Source organism: Camelus bactrianus, chromosome 9 (assembly GCF_048773025.1).
Source record: "Camelus bactrianus isolate YW-2024 breed Bactrian camel chromosome 9, ASM4877302v1, whole genome shotgun sequence".
NCBI classification, from domain to species: Eukaryota; Metazoa; Chordata; class Mammalia; order Artiodactyla; family Camelidae; genus Camelus; species Camelus bactrianus.
In genome coordinates this window covers 41,704,852-41,718,298 of record NC_133547.1, presented here as the reverse complement: position 1 = coordinate 41,718,298, position 13,447 = coordinate 41,704,852, and the positions used below count along the sequence as shown (strand labels likewise).

Below are 13,447 nucleotides of genomic sequence, written 5' to 3'. Positions count from 1 at the left end.
GACTAGTACAATTAAAAAACAGATTTTTAAATTTAAATTAATTTTAGTTTTAATTTAAATAGCCCCAAATGGTTAGTGGCTACCATACTGGCACAGATCTAAGATGTGAGATCCTCAGAGACAGTCCTACTAAGTGCTGAGCGTGTAGGAGATTCTTGTAGGTGATTCTTATTTCTTGTGCCTGGAGGCAGTATGGTAGAGGCCAAGACCTTGAACATTGGTATAGTCAGACTTAGGGTTTAAATCTTATCTGTGCCACTATATTGGTCAGGGTAGGCTTACTAGTTTAACATACATAGTCAAATTCCAGAGGCTTAACATAATAAAAGTTTATTTTTTTTCAATCATTTCATAGACCACTTCAAGTTAGGGAGGGTCTCTGCTCCACATAGCCACCCAGGGACCCAAGATCCTTCCGTCTTGGGGCTTCACTCTCCTCTAGGTCTTTGAAATTCTCTCCTTTCAGCCAGTGTATGGAGAAAGAAAGAGAGCATGTAGGATTGCTCTATGTCTTTTATGGAACTAGCTTAAAACTACCTTGGCCAGAATTTAGTCACATGGCCAAGCCTAACTGCAAGGGATCCTGGGAAATGTAAATGCCCATGAAAAAGAGGAACTGAGCTGGATTAGCACCTAGTCAGTTTCTGCCACAGGTACCCACTAGCTGTGTGACCTTAGGCCTTAGTTTTCTTGTCTGTAAGATGGGAGTAAAATAAAAATTGGTGAGAGTGAAATGCAATAACGCATGTGAAAAATGCTAAGTCCAGCAGGGATTCACGACTACGATTTTTGCCTCTCAGTTTGGGTCTCATTTCAGTTATTGGGCAGCAGCCCTGCTGACACCAAAAAGCTGGCACACAGAGGTACCCCTGCATGGCATTTTATGCATGCTCCTTCCTCCCCAAGGAGCAGGACAGAGTATGGAGAGAATTCAGTAAGCCCTTGAGCTTGCCTAACCCAAGGACTACCCCTCGGGCAGAGATGTAAGTACTGGCCAAACGTCCTTAGCATCATGCGGGTTGGTAGAAAGAGATTTCCTCCTCTGGGGAGATGGATTTTGATAGCTGTAAGAGGGTACAATGACTGATACATTTACAGGTCAAATTATATGATATCTAGAACTTGTTTCAAGATTATTGGGGAGTTGTGATGAGTAGGGGTCCAAGTAAGACATGATTGGCCTTGAGCTGGTAATTATCAAAGCTCAGTGGTGAGTTCATGGTGGGTGTATTATACAATTCTCTCTTCTTTTGTATGTGTGTGAAAGTTTCCGTAAGAATTTGTTTAAGGGTGATGAGGGTTCTACTTTAACAGGCTTTGCAGGGAAGTCCAGAAACCTCTTACGACCTTGCCGTATGGGGACAGTAGCTTGACTGTTTGTTTACCTGTTGACTCACCAAAGCAATTAACAATTTTGCAGCTGGGTCTGCCACAAAGGCAGAAACACTGAACCCCAGCCTTGATCTCTGAAGAAAAAATGAACTTGAGTATGGTGTCATAGATGGGCAGAATGAGCTGTGTCTCTTTACCAAGAGGAGGTTGGTAAAAAAAAACTGGTATACAGATCATCTCATCAGAACACTTTTGCAACGGCTGGAGATTTTTATTTTCTAGCTGCAAAATTTAGAAACAGCCCACCCTGTTGCTTATAGTTGTGTCAATGGGGCCGGTTTTGTAAGTGGACAGTGACTCTGTGGAGTTGGGAAAAGTCTCCTGTCCCCCAAAACTTCCCCCATTACTCTGATAAATGCCTGAAATCCCACCCACCCTATTTCATTGCCTTGGCTTTTATTATCCTATTAAAATGTGAATACTGTATCTCTGGACAGGATCGTCACTTACATATTGGTTTAAACGATTTATCAGTTCTTGCTGATGAGGGAATGGAGAAAAATAGGCACTTGAAGCTCAAGGCTGCAGAAATGGGGTGTCACAGAATGAGAGAGAGGATCCCATAGAAAAAGGTGCCTACAAGCAATCTCCTCTGACCTCACACATTTCCCAAAGTCTTGGTATAACCACATGGGATAGGGAGGGGATAGCTCAGTGGTAGAGTGCCTGTCTAGCATGCACAAGGTCCTGGGTTCAATCCCCAGTAACTCCACTTAAAAAATAAGTAAATAAACAAATCTAATTACCTCCTCCCCTAAAAAAATAAAAATAAAATAAAAAGAATAACCACATGCAAAGACCTTGAGTGATCTGTATGAATTTCTTCACAGACAAGCACTGTAGAGAGCTGTGTCTTATCTTAGACTTAAAAGAACTAGTTTCAAGCATTTGTAAAGTCAGTTACAAAGTAATAATAACAGCCAATATTTTTATTTATAATTGCATATGAAACATGCTATATGCATTATCTAATTCATTCCTCATGAACCCTATGAGTCAAGACCATCACTATGATCCATTTTACAGGTGAGATAACTGAGAATCAGAGAAGTAGAGAAGCTTGCCCAAGGTCACACAGCTTGTAAATTAAAGTCAAGATTTTAAGCCAGGTCTATCCCAAGCCTATGTTCTCACCACTCAGTCTCTACTGTCCCAGGTTTCCTGATGTGGTTTACACACAATTTTATAGTTCAAGTCCAGCGAGCTTTGGTCTTGTCATTTCTTTGTGTCAAGGCAAGGTTTTGGCTAATGGGTTTTTTGACAGGCCCTTCACTGGGTTTTATGTCAAGCATAGTCAGAGCTGCAGGCAACCCAGGTATATTTCCAAGTGACCACATCCTGGCTATTTCCATGGAGGGGATATTCTGGGGATGTGATTGACATTGTGCCAGAAAGGAAAGAAAAGAGTTCCCTAAAAACCAATCTGGTTCAAGAGCAGAACACTGGCCAGGTCTCTGTAGGCAGCATTGACTGAGGTTCTCTTTGTAGATCCAAAGAGGCTGGAGGAGGGGGGCTTTGGGGCTCTCTTCATTTAGGATCAGCCAAAAACTGAACACCTCATCCTTTCTCTCTGTCCTCATGACAGTGCTTACGCTCAATCAGGTAGGACCTGAAGTCTAACCAGTTGACAAATGTATTGCATATTCTCAGTTACGCACAATCAAGGGAGCAATGAGAACGAAAGAATAAATTCCTAGTGCAAAGTTGTTGAGCATCTACAATGTGTCAAGCACTGAGCTGGCAGAGTCAGAGGTGGCTATGATGTGGTCCTTCCTTAAACAGCTTAAAGCCAGAGAGGGAGGCCACCATACAGACAACTAAGGTAATAAGGTAATAAGAACTATATTTACAGGAAGGACCATGGGGCCCAAGTAGGGAGTGGCTAGTTCCCCCTGAGGTGTGGCGCTGAAACTTATCAATACGTCTTACGTGACTTTTGGGCTGGGTATTGAAGGTCTGGTGTTGAGTGGAAGTTTGCTAGGAAGACGGAAGGAAATGGGAAGTGGTGGAGGCCATTTCTGGAAGTATGTATGTACAAAGGCACGAAGGTGTGAAAAAAACGTAATTTGGTCAAGTAGCAGAGAAAAGGTCTGCGAGCTGAAAAGAATCATGTGTGTCAGTGGAAGAAGGTAAGACCAGAAAGGAAGTGCAGGAGATGACATGATCAGAACAGGGTTTTTTATAGGGAATGATCTTTTGCAGAAGGTTGAAGGGGAGTGGTGAGATGAAGCAGAGGGGTGCCCGTGTGCAAGGATGGAGACACGCAGTAGGTGGTTGGCTATGGCCTGCACCTTCAGCCTCTACCAAACCTCCTCCAAACTGTCACTAACAGAAACTGAACAGATGAGTAGTATTTTTTTTCCTTCCAGTGCCTGGTTCTTCTTCTCATATTTGCTTTCCTTTTCTCCTCCCCTCCTCTTCCTCCGCCTAGTGTCTCACTCTGAGGGAGGTCCTGTTGAGCAGAAGCCTCCTCCGCCCCAACCCTGGCAGGGCTACATACATATCACACCCCCACCCCCACCCCAGGATCTGCCTGGGTTGGAACAGATCTCCTGGAAGGACTGACTTGCGGGAGCCAACTTTGATGACTTCTCATTTGCCAATACTGGTCTCAGCACTGATGTGATGACCACTCAGGCAACTGCTGGCCCCAGAATGGGGTTAGTGCTGCAGGAAGTGAGTGTCCCTCTGCTCCCTCAGGAAGAACCAATGGTTGTGGGAGCTCAGCCATCAGGGCCCCCAGTGTTGGATGGTACCTCCTGACTTGACCATACTGGACAATCTGGGCTGATCCCCATAAGTGAACCCCTGGCCTTCTGAGGCAGAGCCAAGCCGAGGGCATCCTCTTAGGGCAGACCCGCTATCTGACTGAGGGGGCCACTCTACTCTCAGAAGAGCAAAAACCCAGCAGCCCCTGGGGAGTGGCAAGAGGGAGGGTTCAGAGCTTCACTCTAGGTGTGCAGCCTGGGAGGCATCAAACATCTTCAGTTTTCCCATCTATAACATGGTGGTGATATCTACGGTACAAGATTACTGGAGACCTAGCAAGGAGTCCAAGATATGGCAGCTCCTCAACTTAAGACTCATATGTTAAGCCTCATACAACCCAAGGACTTGCAATGTTGCTTTGGATCCCATGGACAGCCTTCCTATGCTGGGTCCTTTAGAGCTCCCCGTCCTGTTAGTGGCTTCCTGAATCCCTAGGTGTGGGACTTGGGGAAGCCACTTAACCTCTTGGTACCCTGATGAGCTGCTTAGAGACTGAGACAAAATGAACTCTGATGGCCGCTGAGTAAGGGCTCATATGCCCAGCTGTGGGAATAAGGGTAGGAGGCAGTGGCAGGGTCAAAGCGAGAGGACCTTGAGCCCAAGGGGAGACTCGGTGAGAATGAGGGGCCACCCCTACTGAGCCCCTCACTGCAGCTCTACTTTCATAAAGCTTTGATTTACGTAGTTAGGGAAAAAAAGAGAGGCTGAGGCCACATGGGTATCTAGGGTCCTTACTTACTCCTCCAGCATAAAACTGATGCCCCTGGAAATGCCCCATGGGCTTCTGACATGGTCCAGCCCCTTCCTTATCCCCATTCTTGTGGCTCTTCCTCTATTCCTTTATCATCAGTCTCTCTCTCGGGATTTAGGGAATCAACCACCTCTACAAGGTGAACTTGACCCATTGTGGGCTGTGGCCTGGCATTTTTATTGTTAGATGCACGGAGGTGTGTGTCTGCCTGTGTCTGTGCGTTCAACCCAGCAGATCCACCTTCCTCTCCAGGTAGATTTCCTCACACTTCATGCTCACATCACTCCTGCCTTGAACAACAACGACCAACGATTCTATTGTACCTCCTACGTTCCAGGCGCTGTTCTAAGTGCTTCACCTGTGATAATTATTTATCTTCACAAGACCCTATAAGGTAGGTAGTACTATTCATTGCTATTTCAGAGATGAAGGAATCATGGCACAGAGAGGTTAAGTAGCTTCCCCAAGATCACACAGCTAGTAAATAGTGGTGGCAGGTTCAAATCCAGGCAGTCTAACTTCAAATCTGTTTTTCACCTCCAAGATACACAACACCCTGAGTGCAGAAAGCTGGCAACCCTCAGAGGTGTGGTCCCACTTCCAAATTCCTGCCTCTTCATGAGGCAAACTGTTGAAGTAGGCCAGCCACAAGCAGTGAGGCGGGGAGCAACCCTGATGGACATTGAGGCACAGCTTCTAAGTGGGAGCCCCAGCAGAGCAGCCCTAGGAGATGCTTGCTCAGACACACCAGCCCGTCATGTCAGCAGACTTGGAAGCTGCAGGATTTGGAGCTGGGCTGCCTCCTACCTCCACAGTCCACACGGTGACAAGTTTGGCCAATAGCGGCCAGAGCCAGGGGACTAAAGAAGAATCCTCATGTGTGCACAGCTTGGAAAGGACACACACACACACAGAGCACAGTCATCCATAGAACACAGTCTTTAAATAAAAAAGATAGCCTGAAATACACCCTGAGCTCACGTGCACACTCTCTCTCTCTCTCAGACACACACACACGCACGCACACATGCACGCACGCGTGCGCACAAGCGCAGCCAGGGCCACTGGACTGACTGAACTAATGCCTTAGCTGTGCTGGTGGCAAGGGAAGGAATTCTAGTGCCCTGGCACCTCCTGACTTTCAGTTCCTATTTAAAATATCTGAATTGGGAGCATCGACAAGCTCCCAAATTAGCTTTTTAAATAGAAGCTGAGAGTTAAAGGAAAAGCGGCCGTGTCATGGGGGAAAAGCAAGTGAGAATCCCGGCCAGGCCAGGCCAGAGGCAGAGAGGGGAAAGGCGAGGCCAGGAAGTGTTGGAAAGATGCAGTGGAGAGCCAGTGGGAGAGCATCTCTAGGGAAGTGGCTCCTTCCGCTGCTGGGGTCAAGGGGGCCTCCCTTCTACCCATCACTTGCTCTCTCTCTTATTTTCCAGGTCACCTGGTTATGAGAAGGGCTGGTAAATAAAAACCACACTGGCCTGGACTAGAAATTCAAGTCTTTCATATTTCCCTCTAGATCTTCTCAACAGAAGGGAGAGTACAGTCTACAGCTACTTCATTTAAATGATGAGATGTGAGCCTGGGAGGAATGCGGCCACGTGTGTGTTTGGTGGTGGGAGATGGGGGGTGGGGAGTGAGTTGGTCTGAATTAATGTCCGGTCTTCAAACAGGTCTGACCAGGCACAGGAGAGCACAGTTGTCCCATCAGTATACTTTGGAGAGGGAAGGATGGTTCCAGCTAACTGTTCCCAGAAACCTCCAAGCTTTGGCGGCAGACCCAGCCCCTGAGCTACCTGAAAGAAGCAAAACACAGATGGGAATGCACAGAAGTTCAGTTCTGGGCAGAAATGAAGTCTTGGGTTTTAACTCTCCTAATTTGGACTTGGGGTGGGAGAGCTGAAGAAAATTGTCCCTCCCTGGACCTGCCCACCCACAGTCTGAGGAATTCCCGGGGACAGAGCAGTTGAGGTCGGCAATTGTGAGAAAACTAGCTCTTCCCCAGAGGCAAGGGAGGAGGGAGGTGGGAGCAGTTCCAGGGCCTTCCCTGAATTCTTCCCCTGTCTGCCAGGGAGTGGCACTGTTGTTAATCATTATTACTGTATGCAAATCAGTATGCAAATTCCACACCGCTCTGGGACTCCAGGCAAATGCTAATAGAGCCCACGCCCACCTCTTGAAGGGCCAATTGTGCACCTTTCAGACAGACACACCGAAGTGGGCTTTGAGGAGAGTAGGACGAGGGGTGAATAAGGGGATCTGAGCCGCCAGGGAGCCACAGGGGCTCAGGCCACAGTGACTGACCTCTATCTCTGAATCTAGAACAAGGCTAGGGGTTCTCACAAGCCAGAAACCCCGTTTGGACTCAGGTTCTTCCCTAGCCCTCTTCAAGCACACCCTCCCCTTTACCGCATACTTTGCTTTTCCCTCGGTCTCTGCCTCACACTGAGAATGGTGATCGCTCAAGCCCTGCGTTCTGGTCCCTGCTGAGGCACGGAGCCGCCTCGCCTCCGAAGCTCCAGGCCGAGATCCTGGGATTCCGCGCACCCAGGCCGAGATCTCGGGATTCTGGACACGGGGAAAGCTGGAGCCGCGCGGGTCGGCACTGTTGGCGGGGACTGAACCCTCGGCGCGCCGCTGCCAGTAGTGTGGGAGTCTGGGCTGTATACCACTCTCTCGGGATGCTCAGGGGGCTCCATCCGCCCGACCCTTTGGGCACGTGCCGACCGCCAGCCCCCCATCCTGGGTCAAGGCAACGGACCGTGGGGATCCATGGGCTTCCGAGAGGGCCCGAGGGACTGGGAGGACTCAGGTAGAGAGTTCACGCTCCCAAGTCCAGACTCTCGGGTCTGTGTACTGGGTACACGTGGAGGGATGGGAGGGCGAATCCCTACCGCTGGGAGGAGAGCGGCTCTTACATGGAGTAAGGCCACTATGTGTACCCTTGGACCTCTCTAGCTGGGGCACACCGAGTTGAGAGCCGCGGCGAGCCGGGAAGCTAGCGCGGTGGCGGGCTTCACCTCCCCAGGTGGCAGGGCTCGGCCGCAAGCTAGTGCTGGTGCCGCCTGGACAGTCGGTGAGAAACAGACACCCAGCTGGGTCCACACACACCCCACGCGCGCACACACTGGCGCTCCCTGCCACCTCTCCCCGGGTCCCCAGCACACACGCCCACGAGCTCACACTCACGCCTACTCTCCGCTCCGCCCCCACCCCCAGGCCGAGCTCACCTTGCCACACTCACCCCCGTGCCCACGCTCTCACACCCGCGTCGGCACACTCCGCCACCTCCAGGCACACCCTAGGATTCCTCCACTGGCCCAGGGAGACGCACCAGGCTCTGCCTCGTCTCCCTGCCCCCCACCTCCGCTCACGCGCGCGCCCCTCTACACACACACACACGCACACACACACACACATACACACCCTCGCGCGGGGAGTCACTCCCCCTAGCACGCCCTCGCCCTGGGCACCCTCCCGCGGCGAGCCTCCGGGTCCTCCTCATCTCTCCCTCCGCTGCCTGGCGGCCCGGCGCTCTCGGGCCAGGCCTGGAGCCTCTCGGCCGCGGGGGATAGGCAGGGAGCCGAGGGCGCAGCCTCGCCGCCTCCCCCGGACTCTCCTCTCCGCCCCGCCCGCGCCGCGCCCCCACCGCCTCCCCCTTCGGCAGAGGGACCTCGCCTGGCAGCCCGTGGCCCGCCGGGCTCCGCTCCGCGCGGCGCCGGCAGCGGCGGGGGCAGGGCGCGAGCGAGGGAGCCCGCGAGCCCGCGAGCCCGCGAGCCGAGCGGTGAGGCGGGGAGGGGACGCGCTGCCGAGCCGGGGCTGGAGGGGCGGCGGCGGCGGCGGCGGCGACGGGGAAGAGAGGGCCCCACGGACAGACGGACGCACAAACGGACCGAGCGAGGGAAGGAGCGAGCTAGACTTCGCCGGCGAGAAGGAGCCGCGCGAGCGGCGGCGGCTGGGCGCTTCCCCGCGCTGCTGGGTGCTCGGCGCCTCCGCGGCCCCCGGCTCCCGGCCGCAGCTTCCTCGCGCGCGCGGGGCGCGGGGTGCGGGGCCCCGGGGCTTGCTTCGCTGAAGGTAAGACGGACGCGACCGAGCCTTCTGGAGCCAGGAAGTGCGAGGAGCGCTGCTCCCACGCCTGTTGCTCCGGCTGCCCACGCGGCACCCTCCCACTCCCGCGCCCGGGTGGGTGGGCGCTGGGGCGCCGGAAGGATTGGGGGTGGGGCCGGCGCTGCGGGAGAGCAGGCAGCCGGCCCGGGGGCGTCGGTTCCCGCGGGCTGCGGAGCCACCTCCGGGCAGCGAGGTGCTGTGAGGTTTGGGGGTGGGGGTGTGAACCTCTGCCCTGCTTCCATTGGCCTGACTTCCTTCGGGGGTGCCGGAGGCAGCGCCCCGGGATCCGGCGGCAGGTGGCGACGGCTTGCTCGGTTCCCCGCTCTTTGTAAGGGGAGAGAGAGAGAAATGGCTGAGGGTGAAAGCAGGGAGCAGTTTGGGGCGCTTCACAAAGTTCTCCAGCCGGGCGAGCCGGCGGTGTGCCTACCAGAGGCTGGGGGCCCGCACCTCTGGTCCTGCCCGACGCCGCTTCCACCCTGCGAGCTCTGGGAAGGGTCTTCGAGTGACACTGGGAGCCAACGCGGCCCTGGAAAGGGCGTTCGAAAGACTCACTTTTCGAGATGTTTACACTGGGGATGAAGCGCGGAAGGGACTGGGCAGAGAAGTTACCTGGAATCAACTGAATTCCTGCACTTGCTTAGTGTTGACATTTGAATCGAGTCCAAGATGTTCTGCTTTTATCCTGGGCAGCCGTGATATGTCAGCAACAGGCTGAGGTTCCGGACCTGGAATCTTATAGCAAAGATAAGGCTCCGTTGTATTTCTTAGGAGAGGGTATCTGAACTTTCTCGCGATCTTAGGTACAATACGATCTTTTTTAGACCTGGTTGCTATGTGATGCATGATGGCATTTTGCATGAACGTACAGTGATGGTTAAATTTACGCCTTATTTACCATTACTTCAAGGGAACCTGGATATTTAATGTCTGTAGAAAGGGGGCCTGGGCGTGCATGAATTCAATGCAAAGCATGTGTACCTTTCCCCATGTGGAAATGTTGGCAGAAATGGATGTATTTATTTTTCCTTGTCTCTATTTGAACGCAACAAAACGCAAGTACACAAGGGACCCCCAGAGGAAGAAGGATTAGTAGCTTGTTCCCTTTTGCTGTTGAAGAGGCTGAAGGGGAAAAAAAAAAAGAGTTCAGAAAAGTGCTGTGGCCAGCCTAGCAGTGGCACTGTGGGAGAAGAGGATCTCTGTGTGTGTCCCAGGCCTGTGCCTCAAGTATCTCCAGCTTGGCACCCTGTCAGTTTCATGCCTGTCTACCCAAACCTTGCAGGCACAGGAGAAAGCCCCCTGGGTTGTCAGGACTCTACCCTCCTCCAGACTGGACCCATTCTGGGCTGAGCCATGTAATGTAAAATTGTGGAAAGTGAGTTTCCAGAGATTCTCCACACCCAGCTCTCTGCCGAGGTCACTGAAGGGCAGACCTTGGTGACATGATGTTTTCGTTGCCTTATGCCTGTGCTGAGGTTAGGTGTCAGTCCCTAGAACAGGCTGTCTGGTCACTTTGCCCACTTTTGGCGCTCGTCCTCCCCCATAGAAGCTGCTTAACAGGGATGCCTTTTTTACAGCAGGGGAACTGTGTTTCCCTTTTCCAGGATTTTTTTTTTTTTTTTTTGCCTGTGTCATTTCAGCACTCACCTGTTTTAAATGTCTCTTCCCCATCCTCCCCCCACCTCCATCTTTCCCACTGTCAAACTCTTCTGCCAAAAACAAAAATAGCTTCAGACTTTTCATTTGTAAGGCGTCCACGTCCTAGTAAAACCTTGGCATTTGAGGCCTGTGCAGTGCCATTGGCTGGAAATGGGGCCGCACTGTTTTGCCTGTTGCAGGAATTCAGACCCAGGTCGGCTCCAGGAGGTGTTGGTGCCCGTCAGGGGGTGAGTGCTGCGGTGAGAGCCTTGGAGAAGCCCTGCTTGAGCTGCGTCATGCCTGCAGGCTTGTGTGGACCCAATGGCTGGTGTGGCCTTAGGCATAGTATCTCGTGGGACACTTTTCTTCCTCTTCCATACTCAGACACACATAAACACACACACACACACAAGACAGAGAAAGTAGCAGTGGGGTAATTGCTCTTTTTCTGTTACCTTTTACCAGGGGAACAGGGCTTGAAGCTCTGGAGACAGCCTGGCCCTTGCCTGGCCTTCTCAGGGAAGATTGTCCTGGATTAATGCATAGGGTGAAGGTTTGGCCTTGGAACCAGAGCCTTTTGTGATAGATGGGAAAGAGGTTACTCTTCCTTCCCCAGCTCTCAAATATTCATCTGAAAGCAGTTTGTAAAATACCATTGCCCTCGGAGAAGAGGAGACTGGCGTGGGGTGGAGACTGTAAGGTGATGGGGCTCAGCTTGGTAGGGGAAGTTACCGGGCACTGAAGCTCTGGAGTCAGGGTGGAACAGCACTGGGAGAATGCAATTGGAAGGGCACCATCCTCTCGGGGTGCACAGCTGTATATGTGGCCCAAGCAGGGTACTACAGGGTACCTCCTGGCTCTGTGGTCTCTTACTCTTTGCAACTGGAACCCCCTCAAGGTCCTGCCTCTCTGAGCTCCATTCTGGGATAAAGCAGGAATGTTAAGAGTCAGAGGTCCAGGGCCCAGAATCTGGAGCCTGGCCCCCTTTACCCTCCAGGGGGGTGGCCAGGGGTTCAGTGGATGAATCTGGCCTTGGGCTGCCTTGAATTCGGAGTGATGCATGTTGTGTGCCCTTTTGTGGGCACCAACCTCATCAGGAATTCCCAGAACTGCCTTTGCTAAAACGAGGCTCAGACAAACTCCATCCCCACAGCAACAAACCCAGATGCTCTACTTCCTGCTTTGCATGGGCGACTGTCATGAAGAGGTTTCAGTGAGACCTGAGCTACAGACTTGATGTCCTGGATCCAGCAGAATCAAAGCTTATTTGAGCTAAAAGCCTCCTTGTCACTTTCTTGTCCAGGGCTCTCTTATGAGGCCCAGGGGGGAATAGGAGCTTGCTTTCACAAGTTCAGGAAAGAAATGGAATTAGAAGGGCAGGGCCTCCGGACCCTATGCTTTCTGCTGCCTGGGGACGGGGCGAGCGGAGGCTCTGCATCTTGCTCTCTTCTATGGAAATACCAGTATCTTGCTACACCTAGGTCAGGAGAGGCATTTGGCAGTGAGCTGATCAGTGGCCTATTGGAAAATCATCAACTCCTTTATACATGGAACATAGTCGCTTTGAAGGAGTCTCAGCTCCCTTCTTGAACCTTGTCGGCATAAATGTCCATGTCATAGGACTTTGATGGAATTAATTGTTGCTATAAAAGTCCTTAAAACAGTGCCCACTGCATGGCCAGTGCTCAATAAACGTTAACTAAATCTGAATTGGAATTATCTTGTGACCAATGTTTAAATTGTGGGCTTGTGCCCCCCAAACTTCCCTTGCTCTTTAGAAAACCTAGCTATGTGTGTGCTAAGGGACTACAAATTCTCCTAGTAACCTAAAGGAAATATAGGGAATTATAAGGGGAAATTTCTTGAAGAGAAGTATAAAATGCACGGGATGTGTTCCCAAATCTGTCAGCAGCATGCTGCCATGGATGAAAGACTCCCCAGTTCTTTCCTTGGTTCCCGTAATCAAGAGCTCATCAGCCCGCACTGTTTTTCTGTTCTTTGAGTGCTGACATTTACAAGGAATGTCATCGTCATTCCTGATGTCCCCTGCGGCACCTGAATCAACCTCCCTTTACGGCAGAGGAGCCTCAGAATATACTCCTTAGCATATGGATGGGAAACTGAGGCAGAGATTGGCTCCTTGGGAAAACTCACCAGAGAACCGCAGTGAGTCAGAAGCACTTAAACTGGGTTCTTTTGATTCAGATCTGTCTTCTGTGTTTACTGAGTGTGTGGAGAGAAAAAGCCTACCCTTGAAAACCCCTGGAAGGCAAGGCGTGGTGTAAAATCAAGGGACTGCAAAGGACATCTGTAAAATCCGGGTTCCCGCCTACCATCAGGAGGTTGTGCACCTACTGATGCAGTGCCCTGTGCTGCCTCCTGAGTTATTATATAAAAATTAAGGCATCATGGCCTTTATTCTTAAGGAGCTTAGGGTGGGATGGGGAAAGCAGGGAAGAGACCTGGCTGTACTCTTGAACTCCACATTGAGACTGCCTGGATTTAAATCTCTCTGCCTACTTATGACATCCTTTAGCCAGTTATACTGCCTCAGGCTTCATCTTCCTCATCTGCAAGGTGGGGGTGGGGCAGTCTGTGCCCTAGGTTTGCAGGTGGGGTCGATTGAGGTGGTCCACGTAAGAATGTGGTACTGAGCCTGCTTGTCTCTCATCAGCAACATCAGCTACTACTCTTCTTGCAGGAAGCCCGTGAGAAGCAGTGGAGCACGGTGCCTCAGGGCAGGTGGTGTGAGGGTCAGACCACCTAGGGTTGGGGGGATTCCTGTTCTGGCCCTTG

General features: G+C 51.7%; 1 protein-coding gene across 6 annotated transcripts in view; it reads left to right on the top strand.

Annotated features, from left to right (window-relative positions):
- Positions 1-13,447, top strand: part of KCND3 (potassium voltage-gated channel subfamily D member 3) — a 526,784-nt gene that overhangs the window by 319,205 nt on the left and 194,132 nt on the right. The window contains exon 1 of one of the 6 annotated variants that reach the window (XM_074370168.1): positions 8,693-8,983. The exons of the other annotated variants lie outside the window; for them this stretch is intronic. The gene's annotated coding sequence lies outside the window, so the exon portion shown is untranslated. Of the gene's footprint in view, positions 1-8,692; positions 8,984-13,447 lie in introns of those variants that run through there. 6 annotated transcript variants of the gene reach the window in all.